At 35.3% G+C, this 26,494-nt stretch overlaps 1 pseudogene; it reads left to right on the top strand.

The window, feature by feature from the left end:
* The first annotated feature begins 5,802 nt into the window (after positions 1-5,802).
* LOC145030132 (lysine-specific demethylase JMJ29-like) lies at positions 5,803-11,771 on the top strand (annotated as a pseudogene).
* Positions 11,772-26,494: the final 14,723 nt, after the last annotated feature.

Genomic DNA, 26,494 nt, shown 5'->3' with positions numbered 1-26,494 from the left:
GAATTACCGATACAATATAATGCCAAGTTGAGTAAGACTCAAAGTCCGAGTACCGAAGCCGAAATAGCAGAAATGAGCCGAGTACCATACGCTTCCGTAGTTGGCTCAATCATGTATGCTATGACTTGTACTCGCCCTGATGTAGCCTTTGGTTTGAGAATGGTTAGTAGATATCAAGGGAACCCTGGCAGAGCCCATTGGATTGCGATGAAGAATATCCTTAAGTACCTTCGGAGGACCAAGGGATGGTTTTTAGTCCTCGGAGGGAGTGATGACTTGAAGGTGCGAGGGTATAGTGACGCCAGCTTTCAGACCGACAGGGACAACTACCGTTCGCAGTCTGGCTGGGTCTTTACCCTGAATGGAGGAACAGTAACTTGGAAAAGTTCCAAACAAGAAGCCGTAGCTGATTCAATGTGCGAATCAGAGTACATCGCAGCGGGCGAAGCGTCGAAAGAGGCAATATGGTTAAAGAACTTCATTGGTGATCTTGGAGTTGTACCTGCCATAAAGGAGCCCATGGAGATTTTCTATGATAATGAAGGAGCGGTTGCCTTGACCAAGGAACCAAGGGATCATGATAGATCTCGACATATCGACAGAAAATATCATTTTATAATACATCGTGTAGAAGAAGGACAACTCGTGGTGAAGAGGATATCATCAGAAGATAACCCAGCAGATCCGCTTACGAAGGGACTGAGCAGGGTTAAGCACTTGCAGCATGCTAGGAGCATTGGGCTGAAGGATGATATTAGTATAGATTAGATAGTGTTAGAAACGCGTGATAGATAAATGTAATTAACATTTGATGATTAAATAAAAGAGTATTATTTATGAGTAATGTTACTGTCTTATGTTAATTGTTTAACTATTGTTTCATTTTGCATGTTTTGACTTCCAGAATAATTGAGTTTATTAAGAATAATCGAATTATTCAAATTGTCCACAACCGTTCATATGTTGGAAGTAGGTATGAATGAAGATTGTCATGAATTGGTGTGTAAATTGTCTAAATGATATTAGACATAGCAAAAGTTTACTGCAACGTTCATGAGTGCTTATGAACTAGTTTTGAGCATTGGAACAAACCCGCGCTTGCTGGAATCACCTTATGGAATATGACAAAAGGGTGATCGCAAGACGATAATATCATATGGTCTTAAAACCTAGATATATGGTTTGTTATTTGTTAATTGGTTGTACATTGATTGTGCGAAACCGCATCAATAACTTGATGTTATAAAACGCATTGTTGTGTATAGTTGAATAATAAATAAGTAAATGCATATAAGTCGAAGTTTATCTGTTACTTTTATCCTAAGAAGGTAAAAGCGATATCTCGGCCGCTCGAGGATTTGATTTGACTTATGTGTCGAGCTCGGTCAGAACTGAATTGATGTGTTCGATTAAGTTCTATGTAAAATAAATCTGAGATCGAGAAACCAAATGCTAGACAAGTAGTTCCATTTGATTGTATACATGATGTCTATACAGAGGACTGTACGATCCCTTATCTAAAGGACAAAATTGATTAGATCAGAGTTTGACAGTGACTTTGAGAGCTATGATTGCTAATCGGTATATAGTTACTAGACTTATCCAAGTGGGAGACTGTTGGAATAATATCTAAGGCTGCAACTATATTAAGCAAGTATTTGACCCGATTGAGCATGGTCCTTTTGAGTTGCCTTCATCATAGCAACTTGATAGGATGATTTACAATGAGAGTTGAAATATTATAAGGAATAATAATATTGTTATTTGATTAATATAAGTCATAAATTAATTAGGAATTAATTTGGTGACTTAAAGAGATTAATTAAATAGAAGGGCTTAAACTGTCAAGTGTATGATAGTTGTACTTTAGGCTATAATCCCTGATGGATAATGGGGTGGACGATTTTAGGGGCTTAGGATAGACCTAAATTCGTCCAAGGCTTATCATGAAGGGATTAGGATTGCTTAGGGCTTAAGTTATCCAATTAGGGTTTAAAGGTAAAACCCTAGGAGCCTTACAAGTATAAATAGACCCTAGGGGTCATGGAAATCGGCACCTCTTGTCTCTAGAGAAACCCTGGCCGATTTCTAAGTCCCTCCCCACTCTCTCAAATCATCCTCTTGCTAGTTGGTGTTTGTAAGCCATTAGAGGATTGACAATTGTGACTCTAAAGCTCCAAGAATAAGAAGATCAAATAAGTGATTCAAGGTAAACTTATAACTCTGATTTCTCAATGCTATTATGATAGAATGATCATTAGAAGTCTTGGATTCATGCATGTTCAATTAGAGAAACCTAGATCCAAGCATTAGGGTTTGTATGTGCACATAGGAATGTTCATATGGCTAAAACCCATAAATAACAACCAGGATGAAGGACGGAGATTCCGTCACGGGCCACATGTAGAAAATGCAAAAGTACATGGACTGTTTGTTGAAGCTTAATGTGAACTTCCCGGAGGAGCTTGCAATATATATCATTTTGCACTCCTTAGCCTCGTGTTATGATCAATTCCGCATGACACATCACATGAATAAGGAATTAGTCACACTCAGCAAACTTCAAGGACTCCTAAAGACCGCATAAACATGTATTAAAGGTAAGTTGGTTGTTAACACTCCTACTCCTACTCCAAACTCCGCCCCTATCTTGGGAATCGGGAAAGGTAGAGGGAAGAAGAGGAAGAGCTCTTCAAAGGGTACCAAGGCTAGTACCCTTGATGGCTCTTCTTCAAGTGGAACCAAGAAAGGTTTCGTCACTCCTTCTTCTAACCCAAAAGAGGCTGAATGCTTCTATTGCCATGAAAATCGCATTAGAAGTGAAACTGCCCAAAGTACCAGCAAGATGTGAAGGATGGGAAAGTTAAAACCAACCATGCAGGTATTTACACTATTCTATCTAATAACTCACCCTATTCTAACTCTTGGGTCCTTGATACAGGTTGTGGTATTCATATCTATTATGATTTGTAGGGACTAAGAAGAAGTGAGAATGTGGAGCATGGAAAGATAAACTTGATCATGGGGAATAGGAAAGCCTCACCTGTCACCAAGATTGGAGTTTATTCTTTGTTGCTAAGTAGTGGGTTTACTTTAGATTTGAATAAATGATGTTATTCGCCAGAAATGTCAAAAAATATTATTTCCTTTCATGCTTTATACAAACAAGGGTTTACCTTTTCTTTTGATAATGAAAATGGTGGAATAAATGCTTTCTTTAATAATGTTCTTTATTTTAAAGCATTACCTTGTGATGGTGTGTATGAAGTTGTATCTATTGTAGATAATTTAGGAAATAATGTGTTGTGTATTGATTCTTCTGATAATAATAACTTGGATAAAGCATCATTATGACATTTTTGTCTTGGACAAGTGAGCAAGAAACGCATAAGCCAACTCCAAAAGGATGGAGTCTTGGAGTCATTTGACCTAAAGTCAGATGATAGTTGTGAATCATGCTTACTTAGAAAAATGACAAAATCACCCTTCACTAGTTCTTGTGATAAGGGTGAAGGTTTGTTGTATCTAGTGCACATGGATGTGTGTGGACCCTTCAAATTTGCCACAAGGGATGCTAATCGTTATTATTTGACTTTTACTGATGATTATAGTAGATATGGATGTGTCTATTTAATCAAGCATAAGTCAGAGACTTTTGAAAGGTTTAAAAAGTTTAAACAGGAAGTCGAGAATCAATTGGGCAGGAACATTAAGATGCTTCGATTCGATCGTGGTGGTGAGTATCTTAGTACAGAGTTCCTCGACTATCTTAAGGAATCACTACAAGAAAAAGAGCCTTTTACAACGCGCAAACCACGACACTCGTTGATTTATGTTACGCAAAAGAGAGTGATATTAAAAAAGTGTCATCTCTTTAAAAAATTTAAGGATTTAAGTCACGCATTATTGAGTGCCCTTAAATTAGTGTCTAATGTAAAAAATAAAAAACACGGAGGGCACAAGTGCGTCCTCTGTGAATGTCGTTTTATATTTTTTTATGAAACGCGGTTCTCCTTGAAGGGAAAATGAAATCCCAAATTTTTTAAACACGCGCCTTCTTTTTCCTCGTCTCCACCCCGACCCTCACCCACATCCACCGCCGCCAATAATTGTTGCATCCTCTAGCCTCAGACTGCGCGTACTGTTCATCTCATAACAAAGGGTTTTTTCAAAAGGATGCTCTCTGCAAAGTTCGTTACATCTGCTCACTTCCGCTCACCTTTTACCTCCGGAGACCTCCGCTCAACTCTTCCCACTGGCGACCTCGAGCTCATCTCACCTCACCAAGACTGCGATGACTGATTAATTTTACAAGCCTTCGTTTAAGAGCCAACAATTTACGACTCCTCACGCTGACAGTAATATGATTTAGGGATCATTACATTATGCCTATGTAAAACTTACAAGGAGATTAAGGGCTTTGCGACTTATCCATGTCGCCATCTATGAACTAGTGAAGCCCTATATAGGTCCGATTAAAGCATGATTTAAGGTATAGGTAGCCTTTCCTCCTCCACAAATCAACGTGCAAGTTGTCTTCATTGCTCCTCCGATCAGGTAAGTTGATGGTTACTCATTCTCGACCATCTGTATTCTCTCTCTCTCTCTCTCTCTCTCTCGATATTTCATCCCCATTCTCCCTTTTCTGTTGAATAATGTTTCTCTATTGAGAAAACTTCAAATGATTCCAGAAATTAGAGATTCACTGGAAGTCGATCTTATTTCCAAGAGATATGATGACAGGTTTCAAGAAAAAGATGGGACGAACCCTAAATCTTCAATCAATGCCCGTTGATTCCAAAAGCTACCCCAAGTTTGTCCGAGAAATAGAAAAACATTTGATATTGCCCATTACTCTTCTGCAATTCATCTCCTCATCCTCCCACCCCCGCTGCCAGGTAAACCGAACCCTAAATCTTCAATCAATCATCCAACATTTAATGCTCATCCAGACCTTCTTCTATGACTTTTTCTTTTCTATCCTAGCTAGGGTTCTTCAATGCCGCGTCATTTCTATACGCGTGCATAGTTTTAAATGTAATATATGTTGAATTATGAGAAAAAAACCTAGTCTGTAGCATTTAAAGTTGAAAAAATTAAGTCACTTCAACATACAGGGAATTTGGGATCTAGAGGTATAACAGTTAGGCTAAGTGTGTTGACTTTGTCTGATTAAGAAGGAACATGAGAGGAAGATTGAAGTTGTGGAAATAAGGATAGTGTGGTGGACATGTTGTGTGGGACAAGATAATGAATGCAATAATAAAAAATATTAGGGGGTGATTTTCCTCATTATTTTTGTCCCATTATTTTCATTCAACTTTATTGCTTTGTATGTGTTTTTTTCTTTCTCCCCTCTATTCATCCTTGTGAGCTCACGTTTCATATGCTAGAGGTCATCTGTGAAAGCATTCTATCTACCCTTGGGCGAAAACAGGACTGTATAAATCTTACCTCCCTCTTACCCCATTTATATAGGATTTGGGTTTACTTGTTGTTTGCCTTTAAGTTAATACTACATTGAGATATATTACATGCCTAATCAACTTTTCTCATGACATGCAGGTTGATGTTAATCTTCAAAAGTTTTTTACTTGGTATACGGACGGTATATATAACACTGAAGGGTGGCCTCAGATCCTAAAGCTGAAAGACTGGCCTCCATCAAATTCATTTTAAGAACGGTTGCCATGTCATGGTGTTGAATTCATCACTTCCTTGCCCTTCAAAGAATATACACATCCTTGTGATGGCAACCTTAATCTTGCTGTCAAGTTGCCTGAAAAATATTTGAAGCCAGACATGGGTCCTAAAACATATATAGGTTATGGAGTTTCTGAAGAATTAGGACGTGGAGACTCTGTAACTAAACTTCAGTGTTGGTATCAGCGTTGCTACATTTTTTTGCTGGTGCAACAAATAGCCATTATTGACCTTTATAGAAGCATGCTTCCGTAACTTACTAACTTGATGCGCAATTGTAGAAAATTGTCTTTTAAGCAGACTGTAGTTAAATCGTTGGCAGTTTTCATCTTTCTCTCTTTGTTTATTATGTTCTGTAGGTACCCTAACATGACAGAGGAAATGTTTGTTGAGTGTTTCCCTGTTTGCCAAGGCAACAACAACTCTATAAATTGCTTGCGAAATGTGTACAATATAGTTGGTTCTTATAGCTCATCTTTTGTTATGGAACTTATTGATGATCTTACTCTCAACCAGATAAGAAATTTAATACTGAATTTGTTGTTGGTTTTAGGTCAAAGAGAAGATTGATTTCAAACGTAATGATGATCAGAAAGTTCAATATTCTATTTACATCCTACATGTGCTTTTTCCGTTCTTGAAGCATGTAAATGAGCAGCACATGAAAGAGATAGCAATAGAGTCTAGAATTCAAGGTATTTTTTTGCTGTTTATCTCATTTTTCTTGCTTTATTTAAAATGTGGACCTTCTAGTTCACATTGTATCTAATCCAAATCAGTGATGCCATATATATGATTCTTGACTAATGATGATGACTATTTCATTCTTATGGGAAAAGGTTTGAGTTAGATAAGTTCATTGTTGAGACTTCATGGAAATGCAAGGAAAGTCATTTCTTCTGCTTAACTTCTCAACTTGAAGTCTCAAGTCTCGTCCTTCATCATTTTAACTTAATTTCTATAGATGATCTCATAATGGATGACACGAACTTGAATCTTTGACCTTTAACTCAATATGAATGGATAAATGGCAATCAGCCATACTTTATGTAGGTTTTCCTGACTTTATTACTTAGACAGGATCTTCTATATCGGAGGTACAGTTGAAGAAGGTAGAGTGCAACTTGGATAAGCAAATTCACTGGTATGTCATTTCAATGATTGTACAAGTCTTTAAGGATTTTGTTTCTTGGGTGATGTATTCCTGTTTTGATTGTTCCCTGATATATGCAGTGACTGTTGTAAAACATCAATTTTTGACTTGCATAGAAGCTGCCCTTCTTGTTATTATAACCTTTGCCTTCAATGTTGCTGGGAATTGCGAGATGGCAACCCTCAAGGAAACAAAGAAGAAGTTATCATTGAACCTAAAGATCCAGGGCCTGAGTACTTACATGGCAACCCTAAGGGATTCAGGAAAGCATGGAAAAAGACATGTTATGTTGAGAAGGCTGATGAAGATCCTACACCAAAGGAAAAGCAAACTCATGACTGGAATTCTTTGGTTGATGGCATAATTCTTTTCCCTCCAAAAAGCATGGGTGGTTGTGGTCGTGGGATTCTAGAGTTGATGCACATAAAGTCACTTGACAGTGTTTCAAAATTGCTAGAGAAAGCATAAAATATCTTAAAGATGCACAAACTGGAGGAAGATATGAGGGATATGCCTGAGAAATGGTGCACATGTTCTTCAGATGGTGGTGATCAGCAATTACGAAAAGCTACTTCCCGTGAAAATTCTAGAGACAATTACTTGTATTGTCCACGAGCAATAGACATTCAACATGGAGATTTGAAGCATTTCCAGTGGCATTGGTCAAAAGGGGAACCTGAGATTGTCAGTAATGTTCTTGAAACTACACTTGGGTTGAGCTGGGAACCCATGGTCATGTGGCGTGCTTTTCGCTGGGCTTCAAATCCCAAAGAAAACAAGCTCTCAGATGAGGCTGTTATTAACTGTTTGGATTGGTGTGAGGTTGGATAAGTACTTTTATATTTTATATCTTTTATTTACTTTTCTAGTCATCTAGTGTTAGAGGTGATTGGTGGATGTATACAGTTCATACAAGCTTGGGAGAACATTTTCTATTTCTATTGATATGAACTTCTCTCCTAGTATAGTATCATGAGGTTCCACCTCTTCAGATGCCTTACATAGAAAATGTAGAGAAAGAAATTGGGATCTCTATATTTGTGTGTTTATCATGATGAAGGTGTATGATACTATACTAGAAGAGACATTTTGAGGACCCTGAAGGGAAGGGTACCAGAAGGCGGGAGAGGGAGATATCTACCATCTGAAACTGAGGGGAAGTATTATAGGGTGGCAGTTAGGCTAAATGTGTTGACTTTGTCTGATTAAGAAGGAACATGAGAGGAATATTGAACTTGTGGAAATAAGGATAGTTTGGTGGACATGTTGTGTGGGATAAGATACTGAATGCAATAATAAAAAATATTAGGGAGTGATTTTCCTCATTACTGTTGTCCTTTTTTTATTCAACCTTATTGCTTTGTATGTGCTTTTTTTTCTCCCCTCTATTCATCATTGTGAGCTCACGTTTCATATGCCAGATGTCATCTATGAAAGCATTCTATCTACCTTTGGGTGAAAATACGACTGTATACATCTTACCTCCCTCTTACCCCATTTATATAGGATTTGGGTTTAGTTGTTGTTTGCCTTTAAGTTAAAACTACATTGAGATATATTACATGCCTAATCAACTTTTCTCATGACATGCAGGTTGATGTTAATCTTCAAAAGTTTTTTACTTGGTATACGGATGGTATATATGACACTGAAGGGTGGCCTCAGATCCTAAAGCTGAAAGAGTACTGGCCTCCATTAAATTCATTTAAAGAACGGCTGCCACGTCATGTGTTGAATTCATCACTTGTTTACACTTTAAAGAGTACACACATCCACGTGATGGCTACCTTAATCTTGCAGTCAAATTGCATGAAGAATCTTGTAAGCCAGACATGGGTCCTAAAACATATATAGCTTATGGTGTTTCTGAAGAATTGGGACGTTGAGACTCTGTAACTAAACTTCATAGTCACAAGTATGATGTGGTATGTTTTTTTTTCTGTTTGGTTATGCCAAATTCTTCTGCTTGAAATTTTCTATTCTGATTTTAGGCAAAGACATGATCACCAATGTTGGATTTCATCTAGTATCATTGGAACTGAATTTTGCTCTTTAGGCATCATCACGTTTTTCTTTTTAACCTTTTAGTTATAGAAGTTGCCATTTCAATTTGTATGAGAAGGAATTGGTTTGCTGATGACTTCACTATCTTTAAAAGAAATATAACAGAAGCTGTCATGAAAGTTCGTTTACTTGCAATTTATGAGAGTCTCATATATACTACATGGGGATTGCATATATTACTGGAATGCAATCTTAATTTTTTTGAACCTTTCTTGATCTGTTGGAAGAAACCAACAACCCTCTTCTGTTTCTCATCTTTTTTCTATTATTAAAGAATAAAAAGCAGTAATTGCAGTACTTCTTGGACTCACCATGGAAAAAAGAATCACTAATTAGAAAAGTAAAGTGAAGCGAACTTTATGAAGTAGCTGAATATTTACTATCCAAGTTAAACATAAATTTGCAATGCCTATTTTTGATTTACAATATAAAATCATCTCTAGCTTTATTTTAAGAAGACAAAACCCCGAACTAAACATTTTGGTATGTCAAAATAAAACCATTTTACAAAAAATTGAAACTGTCATGTTAGCTTTTCTTGTGAAGAGTTATTTCGAAGAGCTATATTCTCTGTTTTGCACACCCTATCTGTTCTGGATTTTATATCTTTTCATTCGTTAATATTTTTTCTAGTGACATGCAGGTGAATGTGCTGACTCATGCTGCAACTGTGACCCTCGACTCTAAACATTGTAAAAGGATAAATGTATTAAAAAGGCTGCACATTGCTTAGGATCAGAAGGAACTTTATGTTGATAACACAAAAGATGCTACTTCTGAGCAAGTTGTTGGGTCGAAGAAAGAAGAAGGGCATAAAACTACTAGTAATCTATCAGATCAATATTTATTGAAGAAGGAAAGTTGTGAAGGAGTTGAGTTTGACATTGATAAAAAAGATAAGAGGAAGAGAAAGGGTTCAAATAAAAGAGTTGAGGGACCAGATGGAAATAAACGAAAGAAAAAGAAGGGCAGGAAACAAGTGATATCTTTTAATAGTGAAGAAGGTGATAACCAGGATGATACTTCAGGTACTTGTGTGGTTGGATCTGATTTAGGAGATGGAGGTGCTTTGTTGGACATATTTAGGAGGGAAGATACTCCTAAACTCGAAGAATATCTCAAAAAACATTTCAGAGAGTTTAGACATTCCTTCTGTCTTCCACTACAGCAGGTATTAATCCTTACTTTTAGTTGAAATTCTTTTATGTGTGGCATCACAATCCTACATAGTAATTTTTTAAATTGTTCAATTGTATTTTATTTGGTCCAGGTTATACACCCAATTCATGATCAAAAAATTTTCTTAACCATGGACCATAAAAGGAAGCTCAAGGAAGAGTTTGGTTAGTATGCATTTGCAAGGTGTGTTATGTATCACCTTTCTCACTGATATAAAATCTCTGAATGTGCTTTATTTTTTGGTTGTGATTAGGGATTGAAGCATGGTGTTTTGTCCAAAAGCTTGGAGATGCTGTCTTAATACCTACTGGATGTGCCCATCAAGTCAGAAATCTAAAGGTTAATAACTTACCACTAGTTATTATACTCTTTCAAACTGCATTAAATTGCTTCATTTGGAAATAATAGGGATCATCAGGGCTTGATGTTGTGGGGATTAATTGCCATGTCACAAATCTACCCAAAGCTACATGTATGGTATCTTTTCTTTTATTATCATTATCATTATCATGTTTTGGGTTATGTTTATATATTGTACTGAAAGTAGAAAGTATAATTCATTAGTTCCAGGAGATTAAAGAATCCGTGCAGTCAGATTCCAAGCATTTAAGGCAAGAATATCATAAAATTACTGAGTGCATTTAAGGCAAGAATATCATAAAATTTCTCTTCTTTCCAGGGTTATATCATAAAAACCTGATTAATTAAAATTTTAATACTATTGGATAAATTAATATTTTTGTGGTGGCTAATTTCTGGTTGACATTCTTGCGGTGGCCACCGTTGAACACCCCCAAAATCCGATGGCTACTGCCCACAGAACAGTTAAGGATGCTTTGATTTGTTTTTTTTACTGATGTGTTGTTTTTCGGTGACCACCATCCACCACCGGAAGACCACCGTTGAATCCAACCTGGAGAAATCCCGCTACCACTGCAAATGTGCAATCCACTTCAGGTGCAATCCACTACTCCCTCTTAAAAGTTTTGAAACTTAGACATGACTAGATATGATCAAAATAGCTATCTAATTTTATTAATAATAACTATTTAGGAGGTTGTATTCATTTGAATACACTTTGTCAACTTTAGACTTGTTTTGCCTGTTGACCCTGTTTTTTTAACTAATTTTGTTATATGATGATGGAGATATTCAAGTGCTATGTTTGGATAAGGAAAGGTGGAAACTTGTAAAGAGTGGGCACAAACTTGTAGAGGTATGATTCCTTGTGTTTATGCTTAGGTTTTGTTTCGTTGGATGGAATGGAATGAACCATTCCATTCCATTCCTTCCCTAATTCCATTCTACCATACAATACAATGATATATTACATTTTCATTAATGTTTCTCTTTATAAAATTTATTTATCGAAGTTTGTTGTGAGTATTGCCTTCTCTTTCATTCCTGCTTCTTTAGTTGTTGCTATTATGAAGGTAGGCCACTCTTCTGTTGTATTTTTCACATAATTGACAAGGACCTATTGTATCTATTCAGACTAGGTTTAGAGCAATGGTTGCAAGAGATGAGTTCAGAAGAAGAAGAAGAAACAAGGTTGCAACTATAGTTCAGGTACTATGAATGAATTATGTTTGTAAAGTATTTAAGAAAATGATTAGAAACACAGGTGAATTTGTACAGATTAGTTAGCTACTTGCAGGTTGATCTTGAATAGTAAAGGGGCAATAGATTGTATTTTTTGTATCTAATTCGTTTGTAAATTTTTGATACAACTTCTATTGATTTGTTTTATCTTTCCATGGAATGATTATTTATATGACATTAAATTTATGCAATGGATTCTATTTTTTGTATATGATATTTTATTTTCTATTATGAAACATTAAATACATATTTAATTTGAAAATAAGTAAATCTATTAATAATATATTTTTTAAATCATTTAAAATTATGATACGCAAAAATGTGTGTCATCTTCATTTATGACATGGCCTTTCTTGACAGGGGCTTTCTTGATACACATTGCGTGTCATTAACACGCGCGTCGTAAGGTTACGACACGCGAATGCGTGTCGTCTTCCTTTATGACAGGGCCTTCCTTGATACGCATTGCGTGTCGTAAACGAGCGTCGTAATTGCGCGTCGTAAATGAGCGTCGTAAATGCGCGTCGTCTCTCTTTATGACAGGGCCTTCCTTGACGCGCATTTGCGCGTCATCTGAGCCTTTTACGACGTGTAATGAGTGTCGTAAAAGGCTGTTTTTCTAGTAGTGAATGTGGGATTATCTCACAATTGAAACCTCCCAGGACACCACAGTTGAATGGTGTGGCTAAGAGGCGTAATCGAACCTTGTTGGATATGGTTCGTTCCATGATGAGTCGAGCTTTGCTACCAATATCATTTTGGGGGTATGCGTTAGAGACTGCCGCCCATATCCTTAATCTAGTCCCTACAAAGAAAGTTGCCAAAACTCCTCATGAGATGTAGACTGGTAAAGTTCCCAAACTAGAACACATCAATATTTGGGGTTGCGAGGCTTTTGTGAGATGCGAGATTCATGATAAGCTCGAACCTCGAAGTGAGAGGTGTATTTTCAGTGGCTACCCATAGAAATCCTTTGGTTACCTCTTCTACAGACCTAGTAACAATGTGGTCTTTGTAGCAAGGAGGGGTGTCTTTCGAGAGAGAGAGAGAGTTCATAAGCCAAGGAAACAGTGGGAGGCAAATTGACCTTGAAGAAATTCAAGAGTCAAGTGGTGAAGGAACTTCAAATCCTAGCACTCAACCTGAGGAGGAAACTCCTGTTGAGCCAATTGACAAGTCTGAACCTCTAAGGCGTTCCACAAGGGTTAGGAATGCACCTGAGCATTATTATGGTTTCCATATTATTGCGGAAGGTGAGACACTTATCAGTGATTAGATATTGGTAAGTCTGGATGAACCTAATAGTTACGCGGAAGCCATGCAATGCCCTGAGTCTGCCAAATGGAAAGAGGCAATGGACAACAAGATACAGTCCATGTATGACAATCAAGTTTGGAACTTGGTTGAAAATGTACCAGGTCGTAAGACAGTTAGGTGCAAATGGATCTTCAAGAAAAAGACTAACATGGATGGTAATGTACACACATATAAGGCACGACTGGTTGCAAAGGGCTTTTCTCAAACTCCGGGAGTTGATTATGATGAGACCTTTTCACCAGTTGCAAAGATTAAGTCCATTAGGGTTCTGTTAGCCATTGCTGCATTTCATGATTATGAAATATGGCAAATGGATGTCAAAACCGCCTTCCATAATGGAAGTTTGGTTTAAGATATTTACATGAGTCAGCCATAGGGTTTTGTAAGTACAGAATACCCTAATAGAGTGTCTAAGCTCGAGAAATCTATTTATGGATTAAACCACGGTTTTGTAGCTTTAAACCGCAAACTGCACCGCAAAATTCTAAACCGCATTATGCGGTGTGGTATGATGCGGTGCAGGCGGTTTATGAAATTTTATGCACACCCCTAGTGGGAACATAATGTAATGTCGGAGAATGAGTTGAAGTTGAAGTAGGAGCAAGAGCAGATGACAACGCCAACGATGAAAAACAACCACATTGTAGCTTCCTACAATTAACAGAACGAGTATCTCTAGAGGAACACTCCCTCACGGATCACTGGTTCGTCTTTCTAATAATACAATTTTTCCCATTATCAAACACCTTACCACCACCACCTGCGGCAGTAGAACACAATGGCGCTTCACTTGTGAAGTAGTTGAAAGGTTTCACATGATGGAGGACAACAATCTATTTGGGTTTGTTAAAGATGATGATCAGATGGATTTATGTCCTAGGAACAAAGTAGTTGACGCTAATTTTGTGCTAAAGTAATTGGAGAGTGGGTATGAACTGAACTGGACCATGGGAGTTGCCAAGTGAGTTCTTTTTCTTGCCCAATTTGAACTTCCAATGGAACTCAAGAAAACAGAGGGGGAAAAAGATATAACCGCTATCAGTTGTATAAAGATGATGTTTAGGGTTTTTTTTCCTAGTGATTTCACTCTATGAAGCTATACGGTTTGGTTTTTTAAAGTGTGTATGTTTGTGTTTATAGGTTCTACATTAGAGAGAGAGAGAGTGTGTGTGTGTGTGTTAAAGAGGTGGGCCCAAGGTGGGGTTTTTATTTATTTTATTTTTTAATAGATTTAAATAAAGAAAATCAAAAATATATTAAAAATAGTATATAAGTCTTTTTATGTGGATAAGAGACTATTTCTTAAAAGTTTGAAACCACATGGACCATCTATGAGGTTTTTTAAACTTAGAGACTATATCCCTGATTTCGGGAAACCACATGCACCATTTATGAGGTTTTGTCTTTATTTTATTTTATTAATTTAAACATGAAAATTTCTAGCCCTAAATATAATGTCACATTACCCCCCCCCCCCCCTCCCCTTCACCCTCAATTTGAGTTTTTAGTCATGTATTCTATACTTATCAGATTATTAGAACTTTCCCCTACATTCCTTCTGCAATATCCTCGCCAAGGATCACATCGTGAATGCCTTCAGAGGTAAGCTTAGTGGTTCATGATGAACTATTTGCTACTGCAATATTTATAGAATAAACTCTCAGACAAAGATCATAATGACAACAACACGTGGGCTTCATTTTCGAATTTAATCTCAACATATATCAAGTAGATGTTATTGAATTACACTTGTTGACGTGATATATCACCAAACTTCATTCTTTCATTTTCGTGCTAACCAACTGTCGAGTTAATAATACCTCATTAGTCGTCGATGGTGTCTTGTACATGTTGGATAATCCATTGATCAACCCAGACACCATCTTCTTGTTTGTGAGGTCGTAAGCAACGTTCTTTACCAATGACAACCTAACCACACTAAGAGCCTGTCGATTTAATATATCCCAATCCTCTTACTTTATCGCTTAAGGTTTATTCTCCAACAATGGTTGTTGTAACTTCTTTTGAAATAGATAATCTTCAAACTACATTTTACAAAATCTAGAAGCATGATATTGGAGTTTATCTATCTTAACATTCTCGTCTTCAACCATAGCTTTGATATTAATTGTTGGGTTTAAAGATCGATAAACACACATAACATAACAAATAAAGATGTGAAGAAATAAATAGCATGAGGAACTAATGCGGTTCACTCGATGAGAGAAATCAATCTACATCTACGGACGAACTATAGAAAGATTTTATTAATAATAATTGTCATACATATTTTATGTTTTATGTTAAATTTGCCACCTCTGTCACCACCATCTTTGCCAGCAACACCACCACTATAGCGGCCGCCACCACCACCAATCCACCTCCACTACCACCACCGTCCAATATACTTTAAAAAACAAACATTTTTTATGAAGACTGAAGAAATAGAAAAAAAAAAGTTTAGTCCACGTCTTATTCCATAAACATGAAAAATGATCGAAAACATTTTACATATTCACAACAAACACCACCTTAATGCCGGTATAAACATCGGCCAACGATTGTCAAGGTACAATCTAGTAGCTGTAAAGCTACATTACTATTTTATTTTTCTTAATTGAGGTTTGCATTCAATTGAATACTTAAATAATATCATAATTTGACATCAACAAGGGTGTCCGACAAGGCGAACCATTAAGTCCTTTCCTTTTCATTGTTGCTATGAAGGGACTAAATGTTACTATGAGAGCGGCATGTAACAAAGGTCTGTTTTGTGGTGTGAAGATCGGATATGGTGACCCTTTGATCTCACACTTGTTTTATGCCGACGACGCAATATTTGTGGGTGAATGGTCACAAAACAATCTCAAAAGTTTAGCTAGAATTTTGAGGTGCTTTCACATAACCTCGGGATTGAAGGTGAACTTTCATAAATCCAAGGCTTCGGTATCGGGATCTCGCAAAATATAACAAGGGACTGGGCTAATCTCTTGGGCTGCGGCGAGGCTAGAACTCTTCCATTCAACTATCTCATTGTTCGGTCGGAGCTAACATGAACCATATAAAAAATTGGCAGCCTATTGTGGACAAGTTTAATTCCAAGCTCTCCACTTGGAAAGCTAAAACATTGTCGTTCGGTGGAAGACTCACACTCATCAATTCAGTATTGAGAAACCTTCCCACATATTATCTCTCCCTTTTTAAATCTCCATGTGAAGTGACTAATTCTCTAGAGAAAATAAGAAGGCAATTTCTATGGGGTAGTAATACTGATAAGCAGAAAATAAAATAGGCATCATGGGAAAAAGTGATAGCACCCAAGGGGAGGGGGGGGAGGGGGGCTCGGCGTAGGATCACTACAAGCACTTAGTCTCTCTTTAATGGCGAAATGGTGGTGGAGACACAAGTTGGATAAGACTTCACTTTGGCCCCAGGTCATCACTAGTATCCACAATCTGAGTGATAAACCTGCGAATCACTTGTCTAAAAAGATAATTGTAGGTGTATGGAACAATATAGCAGGGGCAAAATTGGATATTGAAAAGAAAGGGCCCCATTTAACATTGTTATTCACAAGTCAGTAAGCTCGGAAACTGACACATTATTCTGGCAAGACGAATGGATTCATGGGGGAAAACTTAAGGACTGATTTCCAGGTTTGTACTCGATTGAAAGCAAAAAAAGATGTAAAGTGGATGAAAGAATTCAACTTAGCGGGTTCGAGTGGAATTGGGACTGTGATGCTGCAGGTGCTGGTTTGTCACTCGAATTGGCTCAACTCATGGCAGTGGTTGCTCTATTCATACCAGGCGTGGCAAGTGACAGCTGGAAGTGTGGGTTACACTCTAGTGGAATATTCACAACCAGGGCTATGCGTGCGAAAATGGTTGGTAACAATATGAGTTTTCCCTCTAATCGTATCGACTAGATTAAGGAAGCTCCACTGAAAGTTCTAACATTCATGTGGAGGGCAAAATTGGGCAGAATCCCTTCATATTTAGCTCTGAATCAGCTGGGAGTCATCATCAACTCCCTTATTTGTGGTCAATGTAACATGGTTGTCGAATGTGTTGATCATATCCTTACCGATTGTAGTTTTGCTAACACTACTCGAGAATGGATATTCAGGTGGTGCGATATACAGTTTGTCTCAACCAATAATGTTGGTGATTTGCTTAATTTTGCTTCTACCTGGAGCAGTTGCAAAAAGAAAAGAAAACTGGTGACTTTAATTTGCTACGGGATGCTATGGTTGGTGTGGAAAGCGAGGAACCACCGGATATTCAATCAAAGATCCTTATCACCAATATTTATTATTGATAATATCAAATCTCGAGTTTTTGTTTGGGTAAAACATAGGGGTAAGAAAAAGGAGATTAAATAGGTAGAGTGGAGTATTTCTCTCTTCTTATGCTTGTAACCCGCTTAATACTTTGTACTTGTTCTATTTCTTTTATCACCGACAAGTTGTTTGCTAGTTTTAGCCTTTATTATATATCATTTGTCTTTTCAAAAAAAAAATTAATATCATAACTATCAAAAGAAATGATTAAAAAGTTATTAAAATTTTAAATATTAACAAGAAACAAGATAATCTTTTTCACCGTAAAAGATTAAAAAGTGAGAGACAAATAATTGATTGATTTCTATACGAAATCAAAATGATTAATCAAACAATGAAGTAAAGACAAAATTTCTTGACACTTTAATAGTTTTCTTAATTTTTAATAAACGTTGTAGCTTTTTATGAGGAATGAGCACCATCATATAATAATAGATTAACCACAAGGGAGTGGAGAACATTTATTTGTTCCAGCGTAGGCCATGAGCCCATGAAAAACCGTAATACTAATGTTGGTATTATTATTTATTTATTTATTAATATTTATATTTTATAGATTGGCGAAATTTTATTAAAACTAAAATCAGCGGGTGGTTAACAAAGTCGCACGAAAAAAAAAAAAATCCAAATACAAAACTTTAAAACATTTTTAACTCTTTTTAAATTTAGTTTAGATCGTTTTTAAACTTTTGTAGAAAATTTTTAACTTTTTTATTAATCTTTTTAAACTAACTTATAACCATTTTATAACTTTTTTATAACCTAAGAATATTTTTTAAAAAAAAGTAAAAATAGTTAAAAAGTTTGAAAAGTTATAAAAAATATAAATAAAAATTTTAAAAAACACAAGTTGTAAAATGCTTTTTGAAAATTTTTAATCTTTTTATAAAACCTTTAAAAGAAATTATCATTTTTAAACATTTTTACTTACGTTTCAAACTTTTTAAATTTATTTCTTACATTTTTTTGAATCTTCTTAGGTTGTGAAAATAATTTAAAAAGGCTTGTAAAAAATTTAAATATATTATAAAAAATTGTAAAGAAAAATTTAAGAATTATGTAAAAAGGTTTAAAAAGTTATAAAAAAAAGTTTAAAAAGGTTGTAAAATAGTTAAAGAAAAGTTGTAAAAAAAGTTATAAAAAGTATAAAAAAATTTGTAAAAAGTTTATGTAAAGTCTTTCAAGAATTGTAAAAAAAAAAAAAAAAAAAAAAAAAAAAAAAAAAAAGTATGAAAAAAAATAAATTAAATTTGTTACAGTTTTATTAAAAAAAAAAAAAAAAGACTTCGAACCTAATTTATAACAAAGTTTAAAATCTAACCCGATATTATAAATATGTAAATAGCATTGTAAACATGTAATAACGAGGAAAAAAACATGTAAATCTTAAGTTCATTTTTAAACTTTTGTAGAACAATTTTAACTTTTTTATTAATCTTTTTAAACTAACTTATAACCATTTTATAACTTTTTTATAAACTAAGAATATTAAAAAAGTACGTAAAATTAGTTAAAAGTTTGAAAAGGTATAAAAAAATATAAATAAAAAGTTTAAAAAACACAAGTTGTGAAATGCTTTTTGAAAATTGTTAATCTTTTTATAAAACCTTTAAAAAGAAATTATCATTTTTAAACATTTTTACTTATGTTTCAAACTTTTTAAATTATTTTCAAAAGAACATGTAACTCTGACCCGATATTATAAATATGTAAATGGCATTGTAAACATGTAATAACGAGGAAAAAACATGTAAATCTTAAGTTCATTTTTAAACTTTTGTAGAACAATTTTAACTTTTTTACTAATCTTTTTAACTAACTTATAACCATTTTATAACTTTTTTATAACTTAAGAATATTAAAAAAGTAAGTAAAAATAGTTAAAAGTTTGAAAAGTTATAAAAAAATATAATGATTGAAGCTCCTGTTGAACCGATTGACGAATACTTACCTCTTAGACTTTCCCAAAGAGTTAGTGTTTCATCCCAGTTTTATGGTTTCCATATCACTACTGAAGGGGATACGTTTATTAGTGATAGTACAGTAGTGAATTTGGACAAACCTAACAGCTATAAGGAAGCCGTGGCAGACCCAGAGTCTGTGAAATGGAAAGAGGCTATGGACAACGAGTTTAGTCCATGTATGAAAATCAAGTTTGGAATTTGGTTGACAATGTGCCAGATCGTAAGACGGTCGGGTGCAAATGGATTTTCAAGAAGAAGATCAACATGGACGGGAAAATACATACTTATAAGGAAAGATTGGTTGCGAAGGGCTTCACTCAAACTCTCGGAGTTGACTATGATGAGACCTTTGTTGGATTAGTGTCTAAGTCCGTAACTATATTTGGTATGTACTTGACCCGGTTGTGCATGGTCCTTTTGAGTTGCCTTCACTAAAGCAACTTGACAAGGTAATTTGAGGAGAGATAGAGGATATTATGGTTTATTAATATATTATAAGAATAATATATTAAAGGAGAAATCATATTTATTTAATTAGTATTGGTCATAAATAATTAGGAGTTAATTTGGTGACTAAAAGAGATTAATTAAATAAAGGGGCATAAACTCTCAAATGTGTGATAGTTGAGTTTTAGGGTAGGAAACCTAATGGACTAAGGGAGGAATGAAATTATGATGAAAAATCATCATATTTTCGTCTAAGGGCCTTATTCGAAAAGGTTCCTTGGGCTGCTTGGTGGCTAAGTTATCCATTAGGGTTTAGGCTGAAACCCTAGCAGCTTGCACTATAAATAAGACCCTAATGCTTCAACTACTTGCTTCCAAGGGAAACCCTAGGGTCGAAAATTAGCATCCTCCCTCCTCTCTAAAGTTGCCTTCTTGCTTGTGGTGTTTGTGATCCATTAGAGGAGTTACAATTGTGACTCTAAGCTCAAGAGAAGAAGATTCAAGCAACTAATTGAAGAGGTAAGCATCTAGATATGATGTTATTCGCTAATTTCGAAATTATGCATGCTAGATTAGGGTTTGCAAGTCTTGGATTCATTGCATGTACAATAGAGAAACCTGAATCCAAGCATTAGGGTTTGTCAGAGCACATAGGATTGTTCTTATGCCTAAAACCCATCAGTGGTATCAGAGCCTTGATTGGTTTCAATTGTATGTGATGTTATGATTGATTATCTACTGAAAAACATTTTCTTGCCTTCTGTTCAAACTGAAGCGGCAATTCACTTCATGGACTCGGCGAGTCCAGTGAGTGACTCGGCGAGTCGGAGCGTCACACAGAGGGATTTTCAGATTTTCTTGCTGTTTTGATGAAGGATAATTGCCTTATATGTATTTAACTGATAAGATTCGAATTTTATTGTTATTGTAAGACTATCCTTGCCAAAACACAAGATAATTACCAATTGATTAGATAATAAATCCTTATATGACTAAAATTGATTATTTTTATTAATTTGGTAACTTATCTTGCAAGAAATTGGATTAGGTCAAATGTAGATAATCACTAAATTAATTGTTTGATTTATATTATTTGTTATTTGATCCCTTGTGTTTTGAAAAGTTCAAAACTTGCCCTCAAGTTTTGAAATTTAAATTTTTTGATTAAAAGTTTAATTATTGAAAATTTTTAAATTTCAACCCTTAGATTTTTACAAGTTTAAAATCAACCTTATACTTTATTTATTATAAGATTAATATATATATATATATATATATATATATATATATATATATATATATATATATATATATATATATATATATATATATGTATGTATAAGAATAAGCTAGTCTTATCGCTAGCAGACCTCATTCACGAAGCCAATATATAAGGTGGGTATAAGGTTGTTACCTATAAAATGACGCTTAATGGGTGTACACTCACACCCACCGCTTGCTTGATTGGTGGAGGGTCGTTAACCGAATGGATAGGATAGGGCACTTAATACCTCATTATAAGTATAATGAATATTGCAAAGAAGCTAACATGTTTTTACAAATTCCCAATCTTAGTTACTTAGGGTAAAATGTGAAAATGATGTTATTCCATGGAATTACACTTTGTACCCTTGTCAAACGTCAATGGAGCATGCGTGGTTAACCGGCACACTAATTTGGGATTGACATTGGTGGAAAAGGGTGGCTCGATGTTTGTCATAGATCAATGGAGCGTGCGTGGCTAACCGGCACATTGATTAGGTGATAGAGACATTAAGTGCACTGATATGAGTATATATAGTTATAAAATTCATGCATTATCTTAATACTTTATGTTGATTTTATCTCAAATAATGAAACAAAGGTGCTTAATTAGCTTAAATATTTCATTTTCAGTAACAAAGACATGCTCGGATGGAAAAGGAAGTGGAACTGGCGATTGGACGTATGGATCTTGGATTTTGAAGAAAGAAGGACGTTGCTGGACAGCTTGACCCCTCGTTAGTGTTTTGCCCATATCTAATGAACCGTAACTCCGAATCATGATATTCAAAATGTTCTGAAAACTAGACATAAATTCGGACAACTTTCGTTTTTTGAGAAAATGATGATTCCAAATGTACTCAGAGAGTAGGCCATCAACTCGCCGAGTTGGTCAGAAGTTCCGCGATTCTGGACGTGCTGACTTGCCGCACACGGGTTTTAAGTGACGGACTCGCCGAGTAGGTCACTGGACTCACCGGATAGCCTCTGTTTTGTGAAAATCTATATAAAGGGACTTTCAGATCGATACCCTAGGATATAGATGAACCCGGAGGCCAATTGTCGACTAAAGGTGTTGTTGGAGCGTAGGAAGCAAGGGAATCAAGCCTACATTCAATTTTAAGGAGAATCAAGTCAAAATCAAGTTTACTCTTACCTAATCTCTTGTTTGAACTATGTTTTTACCAATTGATTTCGTTTTTGTGCTTGTTTCTATTGTAATAATGAGCTAAAAACTTATAACTTTTGTTTAGGTAGATGAATTTGTGAACATGGATTAATTATTTGATTAGGATTAATTTTAGTTGGTGATTATGTTTTATTAAGCTTGTTAAAGAACCTTATGTGTTAACAATAACTATTCTTCTGTTAATAAATAAGTAATTAAGTTGTATTAACATCTCTTAGTTGCTAATTTCATATGATTTACGTGACCACATAGTTGTATGTCTAGGAATAACGAATGTGAAACTAGAATTAACTTGAAGATAGGTAAGTTAATGTGTGAGCTTGTGTGATACACCATCAACAAGAGGTTAATTGAATCACCAATTTGATTAGCTAATTACAAGTCTTTCTAAACCCGAATCAACAAACTAGGAAATTCATTAATTTAGACAACTGGCCATTGATTGAATTAATATGTTTTCTAAGGATTAGCTATAGCGAAGTGAATCTAATCACTTTAGTCGGTAACCAATGAAAAATTAATCTGATATATTTACCATAAAATCATCAATGGGAACAAATGATTCGAACCTAAACAGAAGGCCTTTTTAATCATTGAATTTAGTTGATCTTTGTTTTCTTAGCTATTAGTTGCTTAGTTTGCGTGTTAGTAAAGTATTTAAGTTTCTAGTCTTGCAAAACTAGAGAAAACTCTTTTTTTTACTTGTTTTATTTAGATAATATTAGCATTTATTTTAATTGTTTACCGTTCCCTGTGTTCGATACCCTACTTGCTTGAACTATATTACTAATCGATAGGTACACTGCCTTTCATATGTTTATTTTGTGTCTAAGTTAGTAGGATTAAAACTAGTTTGTTTCACACACATCAAGTTTTTGGCGCCGTTGCCGGGGAACAGTTCTAAATAGTTAATTTTATTTGCTAATTCTTATCATTTTTTATTAATTTTTTTTTATAGTTTAATTTTTAATTTTATTATGTATTTTCCAAATCTCGATGCTTTTGATGCTTTTCTTGAGGAAGTAGTGCAGGAAATTGAGCAAGAATATGAGGAGTGTGGATCGGATGAAGATTTGAAGAAATTTGATAGATGGTTAGATAACATATTGTCTAACGAACAAGAGCAATCTGAGTCACAAGAGCTAGATTTACTAGATGAAGAATTTAATCCAGAAAGAGATTTGGAGGAGCTGGAAAGATTGCTAGCAGAGAGGTCAGACGAAGAACAAGAACAAGCTAAATTGCAGGAACCAACCTGTGGTTTGACCATAACCACGACATGGCCCCCTGTATTTCCGGTTTGTGTTTCGAAGCATGGGGTGACGATTCCAACTTTGGAGAAAGTTCTGAAGCGCGATCCATTTATGATTAGTATCCAACCGATTCGAACCCTTGTCAAGATTGTTGGGTTTCATGAATTCAAGCTTGTTTGGCCAATTTTAGAAGAAACGAGCCAAATTTTACACATTGGTCAAAAGAAAATATTTAATTCAATGGATGGAATGGCATTGATTTTATTAGAAGTTTATTAAGTTGGGAGTCCAGCTAAAGACTCGCACAAAAAGAAGCGCTTGCGGGAGGCAACCCGTCATTAGAGTTTGCTTTTCTTTTTCTTTCTAAACTTCTAGTGTTGAAGGATAATTTAGGATTTTTTTTTATTTTAATGTTTTTTTATTACTTGGTTTTTGTTTTTGATCTTTTCAGTTTGAGTGTAAGGATTGCATGTGAGGGTCTAGAGTCAAGGCTGATGAAGCGAGAAATCGAGTCTAGGCGAGAGAGGAAACGAAGTTTTGAGTCAAGCTATGAGTCCAATTGATAGAAGGGTTATAGAGTGTTTATTCCCTGAAGAAAAATGAGGGAAATTATTCGTTTATATAACCCCCATACATCAGAAACGGACTTGGGCAGAATAAAATTTTTGTCACACAGCGGTCTACTCGCCGAGGCCATGTGAAAATTCACGATTCTTCTGCCATTTATGCTTCAACTCGGCGAGTCTACATACTTACTCGACGAGTCGCTCATTCTTCTTACTTTTGAGCTGAAGATTTGATGACATTTGATATGGGCATTGGTTCTATTCTTTGAAGATCATTTTCCGAGCATTTCCAAGAGTTTTTCCCTTATGTTTGGAGCTTTTATAAAGACTGTACCACACTAGATTTTGACACCCAAGACATGGATGAGCTGTTCCCATGTCTAAAGTCAATTCAAGATGGAGCTGAAGAGAATAGATATCAACCTCGCCACTACTATCCCAGGGGAGTTTGTTCCAATTCTCTCCTTATTTTTATTGTTCTTTATCATGCATGATATGCAATGGGGACATTGCATAAATTAAGTGTGGGGTAGGGGGTTGGTTGGTTACACTAGTTAATTTTTAAAGTTTTGCATAAAATTGCTAGAGATAAACTAGAACACTTTGGTAAAGCAATTAGGGATCATTCTAGTATTATATTTGATGATTGCATGAAAACCCAAATGTTTAGTTGAGCCTATATACGTCCTACTGCATTTGTGGCTTCCCTATTCTAGTGAAATCATGGGACAAAAACACGACCTCGCTTAGTTTGAAAGATGCAATATGTTTAGCATCGTGTACCAAAAATGTATCCAGGAAAATTTTATCTTTAACCAATAAAGGTTGAAGTTGAGCGCCCCTGCTTAAACATGTAGGGTTTTGAGTGGAAAAAGTGAGTTACATGTTAAAAAAAAAAACAAGAGAATTACAAGAAAAAGTTTGAAGAATTTTTGGAGCATCAAAGTTAAAGTATGAAGTTCAAAGATGAAAAATTCTGAAGAAATTCAAAAGTTGAAGATACCCAAAAATTAAAGATCAAATGTCAAAGAAGTGAAGAATTCCAAAGAGCTCCTTAATGGTATCATAAATTGTAATTGTCTAGATTATGTATGCTTGGGTTGCTCAACCAAAAATACCTTGAGGTTAAGAGGTTTTTCAGAGGATGGATTCGGAGGGATGCATAAAGTGAGCATTGTTCGAAAAAAGTGGCCAAATGTTTATAAGGATTGTGAGTATTTGGAGTATGGGGGTTATTAGGAAAATTTTAGACACAAATGCATGCGTTGCGGTCTTGGCATAATGGTTGGGTTCGATTGGAATTTTCTTATGTAATATTAGTGTAGTAAAATACAGTTTTGCTTAGGGCAAGCAAAAGTCAAGTGTGGGGTATTTTGAATTGAGTATATTTAGTTATAAAATTCATGCATTATCTTAATACTTTATGTTAATTTTATCTCAAATAATGAACCAAATGTTCTTAATTAGCTTAAATATTTCATTTTCAGTAACAAAGACATGCTCGGATGGAAAAGGAAGCGGAACTGGCGATTGGACGCATGGATCTTGGATTTTGAAGAAAGAAGGACGTTGCTGGACAGCTTGACCCCTCGTCAGTGTTTTAGCCATATCTCATGAACCGTAACTCCGATTGATGAAATTAAAAATGTTCTGAAAACTAGACACATATTCGGACGACTTTTGTGTTTTGAGAAAATGATGATTCTAAACGTACTCGGCGAGTAGGCCATCAACTCGCCGAGTTGGTCAGAAGTTTCGCGATTCTGGATGCGCTGACTTGCCGCACACGGGTTTTAAGTGACGGACTCGCCGAGTAGGTCACTGGACTTGCCGGATAGCCTCTGTTTTGTGAAAATCTATATAAAGGGACTTTCAGATCGATACCCTAGGATATAGATGAACCCTTGGAGGCCAATTGTCGACTAAAGGTGCTGCTGGAGCGTGGGAAGCAAGGGAATCAAGCCTACATTCAATTTTAAGGAGAATTAAGTCAAAATCAAGTTTACTCTTACCTAATCTCTTGTTTGAACTATGTTTTTACCAATTGATTTCGTTTTTGTGCTTGTTTCTGTTGTAATCATGAGCTAAAAACTCATAACTTCTGTTTAGGTAGATGAATTTGTGAACATGGATTAATTATTTGATTAGGATTAATTTTAATTGGTGATTATGTTTTATTAAGCTTGTTAAAGAACCTTATGTGTTAACAATAACTATTCTTCTGTTAATAAATAAGTAATTAAGTTGTATTAACATCTCTTAGTTGCTAATTTCATATGATTTACGTGACCACATAGTTGTATGTCTAGGAATAACGAATGTGAAACTAGAATTAACTTGAAGATAGGTAAGTTAATGTGTGAGCTTGTGTGATACACCATCAACAAGAGGTTAATTGAATCACCAATTTGATTAGCTAATTACAAGTCTTTCTAAACCCGAATCAACAAAC

This window comes from Lactuca saligna, chromosome 2, assembly GCF_052625555.1.
Source record: "Lactuca saligna cultivar CGN05327 chromosome 2, ASM5262555v1, whole genome shotgun sequence".
Lineage (NCBI taxonomy): Eukaryota > Viridiplantae > Streptophyta > Magnoliopsida > Asterales > Asteraceae > Lactuca > Lactuca saligna.
This window is presented reverse-complemented; position numbering and strand designations above follow the sequence as displayed.